This window comes from Triticum aestivum, chromosome 5B (assembly GCF_018294505.1).
Source record: "Triticum aestivum cultivar Chinese Spring chromosome 5B, IWGSC CS RefSeq v2.1, whole genome shotgun sequence".
NCBI classification, from domain to species: domain Eukaryota; kingdom Viridiplantae; phylum Streptophyta; class Magnoliopsida; order Poales; family Poaceae; genus Triticum; species Triticum aestivum.
In genome coordinates, this window is record NC_057807.1 from 493,584,342 (window position 1) to 493,602,913 (window position 18,572).

Sequence of the window (18,572 nt, forward strand, 5' to 3'; positions counted from 1 at the left end):
CATAGATTTTTTTGTTAGATTAGATTTTTTTTGTTAGATTAGATGTGTAGTAATTAATTTTGTTCATAGAATTTTAATGATTTTTTTGTTCATAGTATTTAGAAAAAGGAAAAAAAAGAAGTAGTTTATATATAGTTGAACTAGCTAGTTGATTTAATAAACTAATTTATTTTACTATATATAGAAGTAGTTTGTTTTTAGTAAGTACTACTTATTTATTTATAGTAAGTGCTTAGTAGTTGAACTAGATAGTTGATTTCATTAATAAAACTACTTTTATTTAACTATATATAGAAGTAGTTGCCGCATCGACGTCGGCGGTGGAGGCCTGCTTGATCAGGGCCATGTTCGGGACTGGGCTCCGCCGGGCTGGTATTGGGAGGTGCTACCTTCCGGGGGACGTAGGTTGGTGAGGAGGCAGCCCGTTGTTGACCCGATCCTTGTTTGGTGGCGGTCGCATGGGCCAGCGACGGTGGTGAGGCATCCGGACACCGCGGAGGTGGTACGTCACCGTGGCAGCGAGGAGGACGAGCACGTCCGTCGCTACATGGTTGCATTGGAGGGCAGATTCGACAATACCTGGCAGGTTCTTCAGGGATCTCACTGGAGCTATGATCCTGTGATGGTTCCTTATCTTTGGGTGTCCACCGCCCGCGTCGATACCCATCGGGCGCTACGGTTCTAGTTGTATTAGTGATAATATTTGATGATGTACGGACACCAAGAGATGATGTACTTTTGCTTATAATTATTGAATGCATGCTAATTTGAATACTATACTTTATTTTATGATTTGGTTTTGCTTATTTTATGATTTGGTTTTGCTTATTGAATGCTCATATTGGATAAGTTCTCCTTCATTCCCGTGTGCTAGACAATTTGATATAATAATGCATTCCGGGAATGAAAGGAGGAGCTACGTACATCGATCATCGATAGTCAACCCGTGATTAATAATAATGATCTAGTTTAATATTTGAATTATGAACGTAGGCCGGAAATGTCGTACTCATCGGACGACGAAAACCGCCCGGGGGAGTGCGACTGGTGCCACGACGACCGAGGTATCTGCGACAGGTTCATTGTGCTGGACGAAGATCGTCGCTTCAGCATTAAGCTCGAGGAGACCTTCGATGTTCATACGGTACGCAACCGACGATAATAGTTTTTTTCGTAATTACTCATGACTTCAACTATTTTAATCATGACAATATTTTTCATCTTTTCCAATTCGACTAGCTTATCCCATGCTTTGCAAGACGCTATGTCTTGGAGAGGATGGGTTTTGAAGACCATGAAAGTTTCGAAACCAAAAAAATTATCCTAAGTACCCATCATGGTGTGGATTTTCAAGTAAAGCTGTACAATGCTCAGAGTGTAACCCATTTTGGTTGCAAAAATTGGGAAGCACTTTGCAAGATGTATGGTTTTGATGAGGGTATGCTTGTTACCATGGATCTTGGTGATCCTACAATCGAGCAAGAGAGACCTACGATTTTCGTCCTTGTGGATACACCTCCAATTCTTCCCCCATGTGAGCTTAACATAGTTATTAAGTAATTTATATTGTTTATTTCAAAATAGTTGACAACTTATTCTCCATTGACAGCTTATTTTCATTCTTCAAAGAATGTGCGGAAGATGGTAGACAGAACCTACTACACCGAAGGCTCCGAACTAACTTATCAGGAGAAAAATCATCTGGTCGCATTTTGTACTGATCTTGAGAATTACAATGTCTACAATCGAACTCCTCAACATTATGGTCAATACGTGCCACTAGTGCACGTGTTGAACTACGGTAACTACCATGGAGATACCCTGGTAAGATTTTTTACTATTACAACATCCGTGCATCTTTTTGCACACTTCTAAAACTAGTACATCATATCATTGCTAACTACGAAGTTATTACTATGTTTTTCAACAGATAATCCCGAATGATTGTGTGCCTCATCTGATGTATACACACGGTAGCCTTCATGTTTTGAACATACAACCAGGTCGTCCTACGAATCTCAACTGTCCATACCGGGTTTCTAAAAGAAGTGGAGACATGACAATCAAAGAATGGAAAAAATGTATGGACAGTCGTAAGGAGCTTCTTGGAAGCAACATTCAGCGAAGGGCAAAAATTGGAGACAGGATGATCGCCATTCTTCATAATGGAGAGTCAGGGTCTATATTGTTTTATGCTATTTTACCTTAAGGGTGTTTAGGTCCTACCTGATACTGATGATCATGTGTTAAGAACAATTATGTAGGGTTGGGTTCGATGACTATGAGGATGATGATCGTATGACTTATTATTAATAACGAGTAGAAGTTGTATGATGATGCATGATTAGTAGGACGAGTACTTGTTATTATATATGCTGATGTATGCGAGCATGCATGAGTTATTATATCAGCGGGTAAAATGAACATATATAGCAGCAGCGTTGGTAAACCAAGGACGAAGATATAAGAGAGGACACTTCTCTCTATTAGCTAGCTAATATAACAACCTGAAAATAACCCCCAAAACCCCTAAAGCAGCCACTTTCCAAAAAAAACATGGACTTTTGGTCCCGGTTGGTGCCACCAACCGGGACCAAAGGCCCCCTGACTGGGCTGGGCGCACAGAGCCACGTGGAGGCACATTAGTCCCGGTTCTTGTTTGAACCGGGACTAATGGGTGGAGGTATTAGTAACGACCCATTAGTCCCGGTTCATGAACCGGGACTAAAGGCCCTCACGAACCGGGACAATTAGGTGTTTTTCTACTAGTGTAACCTACTAACCGGAGGCCCAGGCCATATTGTTGTTTTCTTGCCTGTTTCAGTATTTCGAAGAAAAGGAATATCTAACAAAGTCCAAACGGAATGAAACCTTCGACAGCGTGATTTTTTGGAAGAATATCATTCGGGAGACTTGGAGTTCACGTTAGAAGATCCTCGAGGAGGCCACGAGGGTGGGGGGGCGTGCCCACCCCCTGGGCGTGCCCCCTGTCTCGTGGGCCCCTCGAGCACCTCCCGACCGACTTCTTTCGCCTATATAGTCCCACGTACCCTAAAAACATCCACGGAGAAGATAGATCGGGAGTTCCGCCGCTGCAAGCCTCTGTAGCCACTAAAAACCTCTTGGGAGTCCGTTCTGGCACCCTGCCGAAGGGGGATCCCATCACCGGTGGCCATATTCATCATCCCGGTGCTCTCCATGACGAGAAGAGAGTAGTTCACCCTCGAGGCTGAGGGTATGTCCCAGTAGCTATGTGTTTGATCTCTCTCTCTCTCTCTCTCTCGTGTTCTCTCTCATGTTCCCTCTATGGCACGATCTTGATGTATCGCGAGCTTTGCTATTATAGTTGGATCTTATGATGTTTCTCCCCCTCTACTCTCTTGTAATGGATTGAGTTTTCCCTTTGAAGTTATCTTATCGGATTGAGTCTTTAATGATTTGAGAACACTTGATGTATGTCTCGCCGTGCTCATCTGTGGTGACAATGGGATATCATGTGCCACTTGATGTATGTTTTGATGACCAACTTGCGGGTTCCGCCCATGAACCTATGCATAGGGGTTGGAACACGTTTTCGTCTTGACTCTTCGGTAGAAACTTTGGGGCACTCTTTGAAGTACTTTGTGTTGGTTGAATAGATGAATCTGAGATTGTGTGATGCATATCTTATAATCATACCCACGGATACTTGAGGTGACAATGGAGTATCTAGGTGACATTAGGCTTTTGGTTGAATTGTGTCTTAAGGTGTTATTCTAGTATGAACTCATGAATAGATTGATCCGAAAGAATAACTTTGAGGTGGTTTTGTACCCTACCATAATCTCTTCATTTGTTCTCCACTATTAGTGGCTTTGGAGTGACTCTTTGTTGCATGTTGAGGGATCGTTATATGATCTATCTATGTTATTATTGTTGAGAGAACTTGCACTAGTGAAAGTATGAACCTTAGGCCTTGTTTCCTATCATTGCAATACTGTTTACGCTCACTTTTATCATTAGTTACCTTGCTGTTTTTATAATTTCAGATTACAAATACCTTTATCTACCATCCATATTGCACTTGTATCGCCATCTCTTCGCCGAACTAGTGCACCTATACAATTTGCCATTGTATTGGGTGTGTTGGGGACACAAGAGACTCTTTGTTATTTGGTTGCAGGGTTGTTTGAGAGAGACCATCTTCATCCTATGCCTCCCACGGATTGATAAACCTTAGGTCATCCACTTGAGGGAAATTTGCTACTGTCCTACAAACTTGTGCACTTGCAGGCCCAACAACGTCTATAAGAAGAAGGTTGGTAGTAGACATCAAGCTCTTTTCTGGTGCCGTTGCCGGGGAGGTGAGTGCTTGAAGGTATATCTTAGATCTTGCAATCGAATCTTTTTGTTTCTCGTTTTATCACTAGTTTAGTCTATAAAAGAAAACTACAAAAAATGGAATTTAGTTTGTCTCATACGCTTCGTCTTTTTAATATCTTTCATGAGTATGATGGAAAGGAAAATTGTGCTCAAGTGCTAGAAGAAGAAATCTATAAAATGTTTGTCACTAAATCTTTGAATGATGAGCATGATTGCAGTGTTGTTAGTATGAACTCTTTGAATATCCATAGTACTAATGATGATTGCACTAGTCATGCTGAAAATATCTCTTATGAGCATGTCAACTTTTGTGGAGTGCATGTTTGCATGAACACACCAAATAGAGAAGATATATATTGCAAGAGGCATAAGCATTTAGAAACTAAATTGCTGCAAGAAAAGTTAAATGGGAGTGCTGAAAATTTACACTTCCTTTGTCGTACTTGTGAACTATGCAATGAACATGGTCATCTACATCTCCTATGCAAATTATTTCATGATCGAATCGTGCCAAAAAATTGTGATGATTTGATTTCCCTTGCACATTATAATGAACTTAGTTTGCTTTTGGGTTATGAAGAATTGAAACGTTTGTTGGGGAACGTAGTAATTTCAAAAAAATTCCTACGCACACGCAAGATCATGGTGATGCATAGCAACGAGAAGGGAGAGTGTAGTCCATGTACCCTCGTAGACCAAAAGCGGAAGCATTAGAACAACACGGTTGATGTAGTCGTACGTCTTCACGACCCGACCGATCAAGCACCGAAACTACAGCACCTCTGAGTTCTAGCACACGTTCAGCTCAATGACGATCCCCGGACTCCGACCTAGCAGAATGTTGGGGAAGAGTTCCGTCAGCACGACGGCGTGGTGACGATCTTGATGTTCTACCGTCGCAGGGCTTCGCCTAAGCACCGCTACGATATTATCGAGGTGGACTATGGTGGAGGGGGGCACCGCACATGGCTAAGAGATCCAAGGGATCCATTGTTGTTATGTCTAGAGGTGCCCCCCTGCCCCCGTATATAAAGGAGCCAGGGGGAGGGGGTCGGCCGACCAGGAGGGGCGCGCTAGGAGGAGTCCTCCCACCGGGAGTAGGACTCCGCCCCTTCCTTGTTGGAGTAGGAGAGAAGGAAAGAGGGGGAGAGGAGGAAGGAAAAGGGGGCTGCACCCCTTGTCCAATTCGGACCAGAGGGGGGCTGCGCCCCTCCTTCCTTTCGGCCTCTCTCCTCTATTCCCGTATGGCCCAATAAGGCCCATATACTCCCGGGGAATTCTCGTAACTCTCCGGTACTCCGAAAAATATCCGAATCACTCGGAACCTTTCCGAAGTCCGAATATAGTTGTCCAATATATCGATCTTTATGTCTCGACCATTTCGAGACTCCTCGTCATGTCCCCGATCTCATCCGAGACTCCGTACTCCTTCGGTACATCAAAACTCATAAACTCATAATATAACTGTCATCGAAACCTTAAGCGTGCGGACCCTACGGGTTCGAGAACAATGTAGACATGACTGAGACACATCTCCGGTCAATAACCAATAGCGGAACCTGGACGCTCACATTGGCTCCCACATATTCTACGAAGATCTTTATTGGTCAAACCGCATAATAACATACGTTGTTCCCTTTGTCATCGGTATGTTACTTGCCCGAGATTTGATTGTTGGTATTCAATACCTAGTTCAATCTCGTTACCGGCAAGTCTCTTTACTCGTTCTGTAGTACATCATCCTGCAACTAACTAATTAGTTGCAATGCTTGCAAGGCTTATAGTGATGTGCATTACCGAGTGGGTCCAGACATACCTCTCCGACAATCGGAGTGACAAATCCTAATCTCGAAATACGCCAACCCAACATGTACCTTCGGAGACACCTGTAGAGCTCCTTTATAATCACCCAGTTACGTTGTGACGTTTGGTAGCACACAAAGTGTTCCTCCGATAAACGGGAGTTGCATAATCTCATAGTCATATGAACATGTATAAGTCATGAAGAAAGCAATAGCAACATACTAAACGATCAAGTGCTTAAGCTAACGGAATGGGTCAAGTCAATCACATCATTCTCCTAATGATGTGATCCCGTTAATCAAATGACAACTCTTTTGTCCATGGCTAGGAAACATAACCATCTTTGATAAATGAGCTAGTCAAGTAGAGGCATACTAGTGACACTATGTTTGTCTATGTATTCACACATGTATTATGTTTCCGGTTAATACAATTCTAGCATGAATAATAAACATTTATCATGATATAAGGAAATAAATAATAACTTTATTATTGCCTCTAGGGCATATTTCCTTCAGTCTCCCACTTGCACTAGAGTCAATAATCTAGTTCACATCACCATGTGATTCAACACCAATATTCACATCTATATGTGATTAACACCCATAGTTCACATCGTCATGTGACCAACTCCCGAAGGGTTTACTAGAGTCAATAATCTAGTTCACATCGCTATGTGATTAACACCCAAAGAGTACTAAGGTATGATCATGTTTTGCTCGTGAGAGAAGTTTAGTCAACGGGTCTGTCACATTCAGAGCCGTATGTATTTTGCAAATATTCTATGTCTACAATGCTCTGCACGGAGCTACTCTAGCTAATTGCTCCCACTTTCAATATGTATCCAGATTGAGACTTAGAGTCATCTCGATCGGTGTAAAAGCTTGCATCGATGTAACTCTTTACGATGAACTCTTTTATCACCTCCATAATCAAGAAACATCTCCTTAATCCTCACTACGGATATTCTTGACCGTTGTCCAGTGATCTACTCTTAGATCAAAATTGTATTCCTTTGCCAAACTCAGAGCAAGGTATACAATAGGACTGGTACACATCATATCATATTTTATGGAACCTATGACTAAAGCATAGGGAATGACTTTTCATTCTCTTTCCATTTTCTGCCATGGTCGGATTTTGAGTCTTACTCAACTTCATACCTTTGCATAACAGGCAAGAACTCTTTCTTTGACTGTTCAGTTTTGAACTACTTCAAAATCTTGTCAAGGTATGTACTAATTGAAAATCTTATCAAGCGTCTTGATCTATCTCAACAGATCTTGATGCTCAATGTGTAAGCAGCTTCACCAAGGTCTTTCTTTGAAAAATTCCTTTCAAACACTCCTTTATGCTTTCCAGAAAATTCTACATCATTTCCGATCAACAATATGTCATTCACATATACTTATCAGAAAGGTTGTAGTGCTCCCACTCACTTTCTTGTAAATACAGGCCTTTCCAAAAGTCTGTATAAAACCATATGCTTTTATCAACTCATCAAAGCGTATATTCCAACTCCGAGATGCTTGCACCAGTCCATCGATGGATCGCTGGAGCTTGCACATTTTTGTTAGCACCTTTTGGATCGACAAAACCTTTTGGTTGCATCATATACAACTCTTCTTCCAGAAATCCATTCAGGAACATAGTTTTGATATCCATTTGCCAGATTTCATAAAATGTGGCAATTGCTAACATGGTTCGGACAGACTTAAGCATCGTTACGAGTGAGAAAATCTCATCATATTCAACACCTTGAACTTGTCGAAAACCTTTCGCAACAAGTCGAGCTTTGTAGATAGTAACACTACTATCAGTGTCTGTCTTCCTCTTGAAGATCCATTTATTTAACGTGGCCTGCTGATCATCGAGCAAGTCAACCAAAGTCCATACTTTGTTCTCATACATGGATCCTATCTCAGATTTTATGGTCTCAAGCCATTTCGCGGAATCTGGGCTCATCATCGCTTCCTCATAGTTTGTAGGTTCATCATGGTCTAGTAACATGACTTCCAGAACATGATTACCGTACCACTCTGGTGCGGATCTTACTCCGGAAGACCTACGAGGTTTGGTAGCAACTTGATCTGAAGCTTCATGATCATCATCATTAACTTCCTCACTATTTGGTGTAGGAATCACTGGAACTGATTTCTGTGATGAACTACTTTCCAATAAGGGAGAAGGTACAATTACCTCATCAAGTTCTACTTTCCTCCCACTCACTTCTTTCGAGAGAAACTTCTTCTCTAGAAAGGATCCATCTTAGCAACGAATAACTTGCCTTCGAATCTGTGATAGAAGGTGTACCCAATAGTTACCTTTGGGTATTCTATGAAGACGCACTTCTCCGATTTGGGTTCGAGCTTATCAGGTTGAAACTTTTTCACATAAGCATCGCAGCCCCAAACTTTAAGAAATGATAACTTTGGTTTCTTGCTAAACCACAGTTTATAAGGCGTCATCTCAACGGATTTTGATGGTGCCCTATTTAAAGTGAATGCAGCTGTCTTTAATGCATAACCCCAAAATGATAGTGGTAAATTGGTAAGAGACATCATAGATTGCACTATATCCAATAAAGTACGGTTATGACGTTCGGACACACCATTAAGCTGAGGTGTTCCAGGTGGCATGAGTGTGTGAAACTATTCCACATTGTTTTAATTGAAGACCAAACTCGTAACTCAAATATTCTCCTCCACGATCAAATCGTAGAAACTTTATTTTTCTTGTTACGATGATTCTCCACTTCACTCTGAACTTTTCAAATGTTTCAGACTTGTGTTTCACTAAGTAGATATACTCATATCTGCTCAAATCATCTTGTGAAGGTCAGAAAATAACGATACCCGCCACGAGCATCAACACTCATTAGATCGCATACATCGGTATGTATTATTTCTAACAAGTTAGTAGCTCGTTCCATTGTTCCGGAGAACGGAGTTTTAGTCATCTTGCCCATAAGGCACGGTTCGCAAACATCAAATGATTCATAATCAAGTGATTCCAACAAATCCATCTTTATGGAGTTTCTTCATGCGCTTTACACCGATATGACCCAAACGGCAGTGCCACAAATAAGTTACAGTATCATTATAAACTTTGCATCTTTTTGGCATATGAATATGTGTATCACTACGATCGAGATCCAACAAACTATTTTCATCGGGTGTATGACCATCGAAGGTTTTATTCATGTAAGTAGAACAACAATTATTCTCTGATTTTAAATGAATAACCGTATTGCAATAAACATGATCAAATCATATTCATGCTCAACGCAAACGCCAAATAACATTTATTTAGGTTCAACACTAATCTCGAAAGTATAAGGAGTGTGCGATGATGATCATATCAATCTTGGAACCACTTCCAACACACATCGTCACTTCACCCTCAACTAATTTCTGTTTATTCTGTAACTCCTGTTTCGAGTTACTAATCTTTAGCAACCGAACAAGTATCAAATACTCAGGGGCTACTATAAACACTAGTAAGGTACACATCAATAACCCGTATATCAAATATACCCTTGTTCACTTTGCCATCCTTCTTCTCCACCAAATATTCAGGGCATTTCTGCTTCCAGTGACCATTTCCTTTGCAGTGTAAGCACTCATTTTCAGGCTTTGGTCCAGCTTTGGGCTTCTTCGTGGGAGTGACAACTTGCTTGTCATTCTACTTGAAGTTCCCTTTCTTTCCCTTTGCCCTTTTCTCGAAACTAGTGATCTTGTCAATCATCAACACTTGATGTTCTTTCTTGATTTCTACCCTCGTCGATTTCAGCATCACAAAGAGGTCGGGAATCATTTTCGTCATCCCTTGCATACTATAGTTCATCATGAAGTTCTACTAACTTGGTGATGGTGACTAGAGAACTCTGTCAATCACTATCTTATCAGGAAGATTAACTCCCACTTGATTCAAGCTATTGTAGTACTCAGACAATCTAAGCACTTGCTCACTAGTTGAGCAATTCTCCTCCATTTTAGGCAAAGTATTTGTCAAAGGTCTCATACCTCTTGACATGGGCATGAGTCTGAAATATCAATTTCATCTCATGGAACATCTCATATGTTCCGTGACGTTTCAAAAACGTTTTTGTAGTCCCGGTTCTAAGCCATAAAGCATGGTGCACAAAACTATCAAGTAGTTATCATATTGAGCTAGCCAAACGTTCATAACGTCTGCATCTGCTCATGCAATAGGTCTGTCACCTAGCGGTGCATCAAGGACATAATTCTTCTGTGCAGCAATGAGGATAAACCTCAGATCACGGACCAAGTCCGCATCATTGCTACTAACATCTTTCAACTTAGTTTTCTCTAGGAACACATATAAAACATAGGGAAGCAACAACGCGAGCTATTGATCTACAACATAATTTGCAAAATACTACCAGGACTAAGTTCATGATAAATTAAAGTTCAATTAATCATATTACTTAAGAACTCCCACCTGGATAGACATCCCTCTAATCCTCTTAGTGATCACGTGATCCAAATTGACTAAACCATGTCCGATCATCACGTGAGATGGAGTAGTTTCAATGGTGAACATCACTATGTTGATCATATCTACTATATGATTCACACTCGACCTTTCGGTCTCCATGTTCCGAGGCCATATCTGTTATATGCTAGGCTCGTCAAGTTTAACCTAAGTATTCCACGTGTGCAACTGTTTTGCACCCGTTGTATTTGAATGTAGAGCCTATCACACCCGATCATCACGTGGTGTCTCAGCACGAAGAACTTTCGCAACGGTGCATACTCAGGGAGAACACTTCTTGATAATTAGTGAGAGATAATCTTAAAATGCTGCCGCCGAACTAAGCAAAATAAGATGTATAACAGATAAACATCATATGCAATCAAAATATGTGACATGATATGGCCATGATCATCTTGCGCCTTTGATCTTCATCTCCAAAGTACTGTCATGATCTCTATTGTCACCGGCACGACACCATGTTCTTCATCATCTTGATCTATATCAATGTGTCGTCACATGGTCGTCTTGCCAACTATTGCTCTTGCAACTATTGCTATCGCATAGCGATAAAGTAAAGCAATTATTTGGCACTTGCATCTTATGCAACAAAGAGACAACCATAGGGCTTCTGCCAGTTGCCGATAACTTCAACAAAACATGATCAGCTCATACAACAACTTATATCTCATCACGTCTTGACCATATCACATCACAACATGCCCTGCAAAAACAAGTTAGACGTCCTCTACTTTGTTGTTGCAAGTTTTATGTGGCTGCTATGGGCTGAGCAAGAACCGTTCTTACCTACGCATCAAAACCACAACGATAGTTCGTCAAGTTAGTGAAATTTTAACCTTATCAAGGATCGGGCGTAGCCACACTCGGTTCAACTAAAGTTGGAGAAACTGACACCCGCCAGCCACTTGTGTGCAAAGCACGTCGGTAGAACTAGTCTCGCGTAAGCGTATGCGTAATGTCGGTTCGGGCCGCTTCATCCAACAATACCGCCGAATCAAAGTATGACATGCTGGTAAGCAGTATGACTTGTATCGCCCACAACTCACTTGTGTTCTACTTGTGCAAATAACATCAACGCATAAAACCTAGGCTCTGATACCACTGTTGGGGAACGTAGTAATTTCAAAAAAAAATCGTATGCACACGCAAGATCATGGTGATGCATAGCAACGAGAAGGGAGAGTGTAGTCCATGTACCCTCGTAGACTGAAAGCGGAAGCATTAGAACAACGCGGTTGATGTAGTCGTACGTCTTCACGGCCCGACCAATCAAGCACCGAAACTACGACACCTCTGAGTTCTAGCACACGTTCAGCTCGATGACGATCCCCGGACTCCGATCCAGTAGAATGTCGGGGAAGAGTTCCGTCAGCACGACGGCATGGTGACGATCTTGATGTTCTACCGTCGCAGGAATTCGCCTAAGCACCGCTACGATATTATTGAGGTGGACTATGGTGGAGGGGGGCACCGCACACGGCTAAGAGATCCAAGGGATCAATTGTTGTTGTGTCTAGAGGTGCCCTCCTGCCCCCGTATATAAAGGAGCCAGGGGGAGGGGGTCGGCCGGCCAGGAGGGGCGCGCCAGGAGGAGTCCTCCTCCCACCGGGAGTAGGACTCCCCTCCTTCCTTGTTGGAGTAGGAGAGAAGGAAAGAGGGGGAGAGGAGGAAGGAAAAGGGGGCTGCACCCCTTGTCCAATTTGGACCAGAGGGGGGCTGCGCCCCTCCTTCCTTTCGGCCTCTCTTCTCTATTCCCGTATGGCCCAATAAGGCCCATATACTCCTCGGCGAATTCCCGTAACTCTTCGGTACTCCAAAAAATATCCGAATCACTCGGAACCTTTCCGAAGTCCGAATATAGTTGTCCAATATATCGATCTTTATGTCTCGACCATTTCGAGACTCCTCGTCATGTCCCCGATCTCATCCGAGACTCCAAACTCCTTCGGTACATCAAAACTCATAAACCCATAATATAACTGTCATCGAAACCTTAAGCGTGCGGACCCTACGGGTTCGAGAACAATGTAGACATGACCGAGACACGTCTCCGGTCAATAACCAATAGCGGAACCTGGATGCTCATATTGTCTCCCACATATTCTACGAAGATCTTTATCGGTCAAACCGCATAACAACATACGTTGTTCCCTTTGTCATCGGTATGTTACTTGACCGAGATTTGATCATCGGTACCTCAATACCCATTTCAATCTCGTTACCGGCAAGTCTCTTTACTCGTTCTATAGTACATCATCCCGCAACTAACTAATTAGTTGCAATGCTTTCAAGGCTTATAGTGATGTGCATTACCGAGTGGGCCCAGAGATACCTCTCCGACAATCGGAGTGAGAAATCCTAATCTCGAAATACGCCAACCCAACATGTACCTTCGGAGACACCTGTAGAGCTCCTTTATAATCACCCAGTTACGTTGTGACCTTTGGTAGCACACAAAGTGTTCATCCGGTAAACGGGAGTTGCATAATCTCATAGTCATAGGAACATGTATAAGTCATGAAGAAAGCAATAGCAACATACTAAACGATCAAGTGCTTAAGCTAACGGAATGGGTCAAGTCAATCACATCATTCTCCTAATGATGTGATCCCGTTAATCAAATGACAACTCTTTTGTCCATGGCTAGGAAACATGACCATCTTTGATAAACGAGCTAGTCAAGTAGAGGCATACTAGTGACACTATGTTTGTCTATGTATTCACACATGTATTATGTTTCCAGTTAATACAATTCTAGCATGAATAATAAACATTTATCATGATATAAGGAAATAAATAATAACTTTATTATTGCCTCTAGGGCATATTTCCTTCAAGTTTAACTAAAAACTTCCAGATTTTGCCCTTGAGAAATTGCTTGATATTGATCTAGAGGAAATTTATATGTATTGTGCGGTGAATTGCATTGAAAATCCTTATATTGTCAATTACCTAAAGAAAAGAAAACAAATAGAAGATGAAGAGAATACTAATGAAAGGGAAGAAACTTCACACTATCCTCCTATTATTTCTTATGATGAATCAGGTATCAAGGAGGAGCCTTCTATTCAACCAATCTCATCAATAAGGAGCTCAAGGAAGAAGGCTGAACCCACACATAATGTGAAGAAGAAAAGGAAGAGAAGGAGCAGCAAAGGTAAAAAGGTATCCCTCTCAAATGATGTTGCTCCTACTACTCATTGTGATGATGATAATAGCTACACTATTGGTGCTATCCATACAATTAATGATGAGAGTGATCATGCTTATGATATGAAAAGGCCCAAGCTTGGGGAAGCTATGTTTGATGAGGATGATATTTTTAGCCTCCCAAGTTTTGATATGCAAAGTTGTTATGAGGATAGCATGCCTATTTATGATGATTATATTGATGAAAGTGGGTTTGAAAGAGTGTCAACTTTAGGAAGTAGTGATCCCACTATTTTGGAGGATGTTGAATCTTATTGTGATGAATATGAAAGTGGATTTGGAAGAGTGTCAACTTTATTTACTGATGATTCCACTATGTTGGAAGAGGTTTCAATCGATTATGATGAGACAAAGTTGCTACTTATGATGATTATTGTGATGAAACTTATGCTATAAAAAGTAGTTATGATTATATTTATAAAACTTGTCATTATTATGATTACCCTTTTTCTGAACTTTACTCTTTTAATGTGGAAACAATTTATAGTATTCAAGTCTCTTATGATACTCCCACTATTATTCATGAGAAGAAATTTGCTTATGTGGAGAGTAGTAAATTTTCTATGCTTGTAGATCATGAAAAGAATGTTTTAGGTGCTGTATATATGGTTGAATTCATTCATGATGCTACTGAAAATTATTATGATGGAGGAACGTATGCTTGTAGGAATTGCAATAATATCAAGTTTCCTCTCTATGTGTTGAAAATTTTGAAGCTATGCTTGTTTTACCTTCCTATGATAGTTGATTATTGTTCCCATAAGTTATTTGCTCAGAAAATCCCTATGAATAAGAAGTGGGTTAGACTTAAATGTGCTAGTCATATTCTTCATGATGCTCCCTTTATGTTTCAATTCTTATTTTTTATGTGAGCATCATTTAATCATGCCTAGCTAGGGGCGTTAGACGATAGCGCTTGTTGGGAGGCAACCCAATTTATTTTTGTTCCTTGATTTTTGTTCTTGTTTAGTAATAAATAATTAATCTAGCCTCTGGTTAGATGTGTTTCATGTTCTAATTAGTGTTTGTGCCAAGTAGAACCTTTGGGAAGACTTGGGTGAAGTCTTTATGATCTTGCTGTGAAAAACAGAAACTTTAGCGCTCACGAGATTTGCTTCCATTTTTTACTGAAGAGTGATTTTAGGTTGATTATTTTTGCATATGATTAATAGACAAATTCCTCAGGTACACCAAGTTATATCAGAATTTTTGGGGTTCTAGAAGTATACGTTTGATACAGATTACTACAGACTGTTCTGTTTTTGACAGATTCTGTTTTCTATGTGTTGTTTGCTTATTTTGATGAATCTATGGCTAGTATGTAAGGGTATGAACCATAGATAAGTTGGAATACAGTAGTTTTAACACCAATATGAATTTATAATTAGTTCATTACAGTACCTAAGTGGTGGTTTTATTCTCTTGTACTAACGGAGCTTACGAGTTTTGTGTTGAGTTTTGTGTGGTTGAAGTTTTCAAGTTTTGGGTAAAGATTCGATGGAATATGGAATAAGGAGTGGCAAGAGCCTAAGATTGGGGATGGCCAAGGCACCCCAAGGTAATATTCAAGGACAACCAAGCAACTAAGCTTGGGGATGCCCCAGAAGGCATCCCCTCTTTCGTCTTCGTTCATCGGTAACTTTACTTGGAGCTATATTTTTATTCACCACATGATATGTGTTTTGCTTGGAGCGTCATTATCTTTTACTAGTATTTGCTTGCTGTTATTTATAATAATGTTTTGAATCTTTAGGTTCAATAAAAATGTCAAGGATAGCCTTTTCCGTGCTTATTTTGCAAGTATACATGTTGCTGTTTGAAAACAGAAAGTTCACCGCTGTTGCAAAAATTCCCTAGAAAAGTCAGAGAGTAATATAATGCTGAATCTTTTTGAATAATGAGCTCTTATAAATCTTCTACAGCGTAATATTTTTCTTATAATTTTTGGAGTTAGGGAAGTATGATGAATCTTGCATTCTTTACAGACTATACTGTTTTGGCAGATTGCTGTTATGTTTGCATTGTTTGCATATGTTTGCCTGTTTAATGATTCTATTTGAGAATAGGAGTATTAAATATGAAGAGACATTTAGTATTCAATGTTTAATAATAATCTTAGTGATTTGTTACAGTAGAAAATGATAAGGTTTTGCGTTGGTTTATACTAACCTATCTCACGAGTTCTTGTTGAGTTTGGTGTGAATGAAGCTTTCGAGATTTAGGAAACCGTGATATAAAAGGAATTAAGGAGACACAAAAGCTCAAGCTTGGGGATGCCCAAGGCACCCCAAGATAATATTCCAAGAAGTTTCAAGCATCTAAGCTTGGGGATGCCCCGGTAGGCATCCCACCTTTCTTCTTCAACAACTATCGGTTAGTATCGGCTGAGCCTAAGTTTTTGCTTCTTCACATGAGTTGTGCTATCCTTGCAATGTCATTTTATTTTTCTTTGCTTGCTGTTTGAATAAAATACCAAGATCTGAAATTCTTAAATGTTAGAGAGTCTTTGCATAGTTGCATAATTATTTAGCTACTCATTGATCTTCACTTATATCTTTCAGAGTAGTTTGTCATTTGCTCTAGTGCTTCACTTATATCTTTTAAAGCACGGCGGTGGATTAATTTTGAATAAATTTTTAGTCTCTATTGCTTCACTTATATTATTTTGAGAGTCTCTTAGAACAGCATGGTATTTGCTATGGTTATGAATTTGGTCCTAGAATGATGAGCATCCAAGTTGGGTATAATAAAAACTATCATAGAAAGTGCATTAAACACTAGGATCAATTTGATGCTTGATAATTGTTTTGAGGTATAAAGGTAGTAATGTTAGAGTCATGCTAGTGGGTAATTATAAAATTTAGAAATACTTGTGTTGAAGTTGGCAAGTCCCGTAGCATGCACGTATGGTAAAAGTTGTGTGACAAATTTGTTGCATGAGGTGCTCTTTTGATTGTCTTCCTTATGAGTGGCAGTCGGGGACGAGCGATGGTCTTTTCCTACCAATCTATCCCTCTAGGGGCATGCATAGTAGTACTTTGCTTCGAGGTCTAAGTAGACTTTTGCAATAAGTATATGAGTTCTTTATGACTAATGTGAGTCCATGGATATACGCACACTCATCCTTCCACTTTGCTAGCCCCTATTATGCCGCGCAACTTTCGCCGGTATCATAAACCCATTGTTTACCTTCCTCAAAACAGCCACCATACCTACCTATTATGGCATTTACATAGCCATTCTGAGATATATTGCCATGCAACTTTCCACCGTTCCGTTTATTATGACACATTTCATCATTGTCATATTGCTCTTTGCATGATCATGTAGTTGACATCGTATTTGTGGCAAGGCCACCTTCATAATTTTCATACATGTCGCTCTTGATTCATTGCATATCCCGGTACACCACCGGAGGCATTTTATATAGGGTCATAATTTGTTCTAGCTTTGAGTTATAATTCTTGAGTTGTAAATCCATAAAAGTGTGATGATCTTCATTATTAGAGCATTGTCCCAGTGAGGAAAGGATGATGAAGACTATGATTCCCCCACAAGTCGGGATGAGACTTCGGACTTTATAAAAATAAAAGAGGCCAAAGAAGCCCACCAAAAAGAAAAAAAGAGAAAAAAAGAGAAAAGAAAAAAAAGAGAAAGAAAAGAAAAAAAGAAAGAAAAAAATAAAAAGAGAGAAGGGACAATTGCTACTATCTCTTTTTCCACACTTGTGCTTCAAAAATAGCACCATGATCTTCATGATAGAGAGTCTCCTATGTTGTCACTTCCATATGCTAGTGGGAATTTTTCATTATAGAACTTGGCTTGTATATTCCAATGATGGGCTTCCTCAAAATGCCCTAGGTCTTCGTGAGTAAGCGAGTTGGATGCACACCCACTTAGTTATTTTGTTGAGCTTTCATATATTTATAGCTCTAGTGCATCCGTTGCATGGCAATCCCTGCTCAGTCACATTGATATCTATTGATGGGCATCTCCATAGCCCGTTGATACGCCTAGTTGATGTGAGACTATCTTCTCCCTCCTTTTGTCTTCACAACCACCACCATATACCACCATAGTGCTATGTCCATGGCGTGCGCTCATGTATTGCGTAAGAGTTGAAAAAAGTTGAAGCGCGTTAAAAAGTATGAAACAATTGCTCAGCTTGTCATCAAGGTTGTGCATGTTGGGAGTATTTTGTGTAATGAAAATAAAGCATGGCCTAACTATATGATTTTGTAGGGATAAGCTTACTTTGGCTATGTTATTTTGATAGGACATGATTATTTGTTAGTATGCTTTGAAGCATTATTATTTTTATGTTTTGTAAGCTTTTATCTTGAATCATTTGGATCTGAACATTCATGCCACATTAAAGAAAATTACATTAAGAATTATGCTAGGTAGCATTCCACATCAAAAATTCTGTTTTTATCATTTACCTACTCGAGGACGAGCAGGAATTAAGCTTGGGGATGCTTGATACGTCTCCAACGTATCTATAATTTTTGATTGCTCCATGCTATTATATTACCTGTTTTGGATGTTTATGGGCTTTACTTTACACTTTTATATCATTTTTGGGACTAACGTACTAACCGGAGGCCCAACCCATATTGTTGTTTTCTTGCCTGTTTCAGTATTTCGAAGAAAAGGAATATCAAACGGAGTCCAAACGG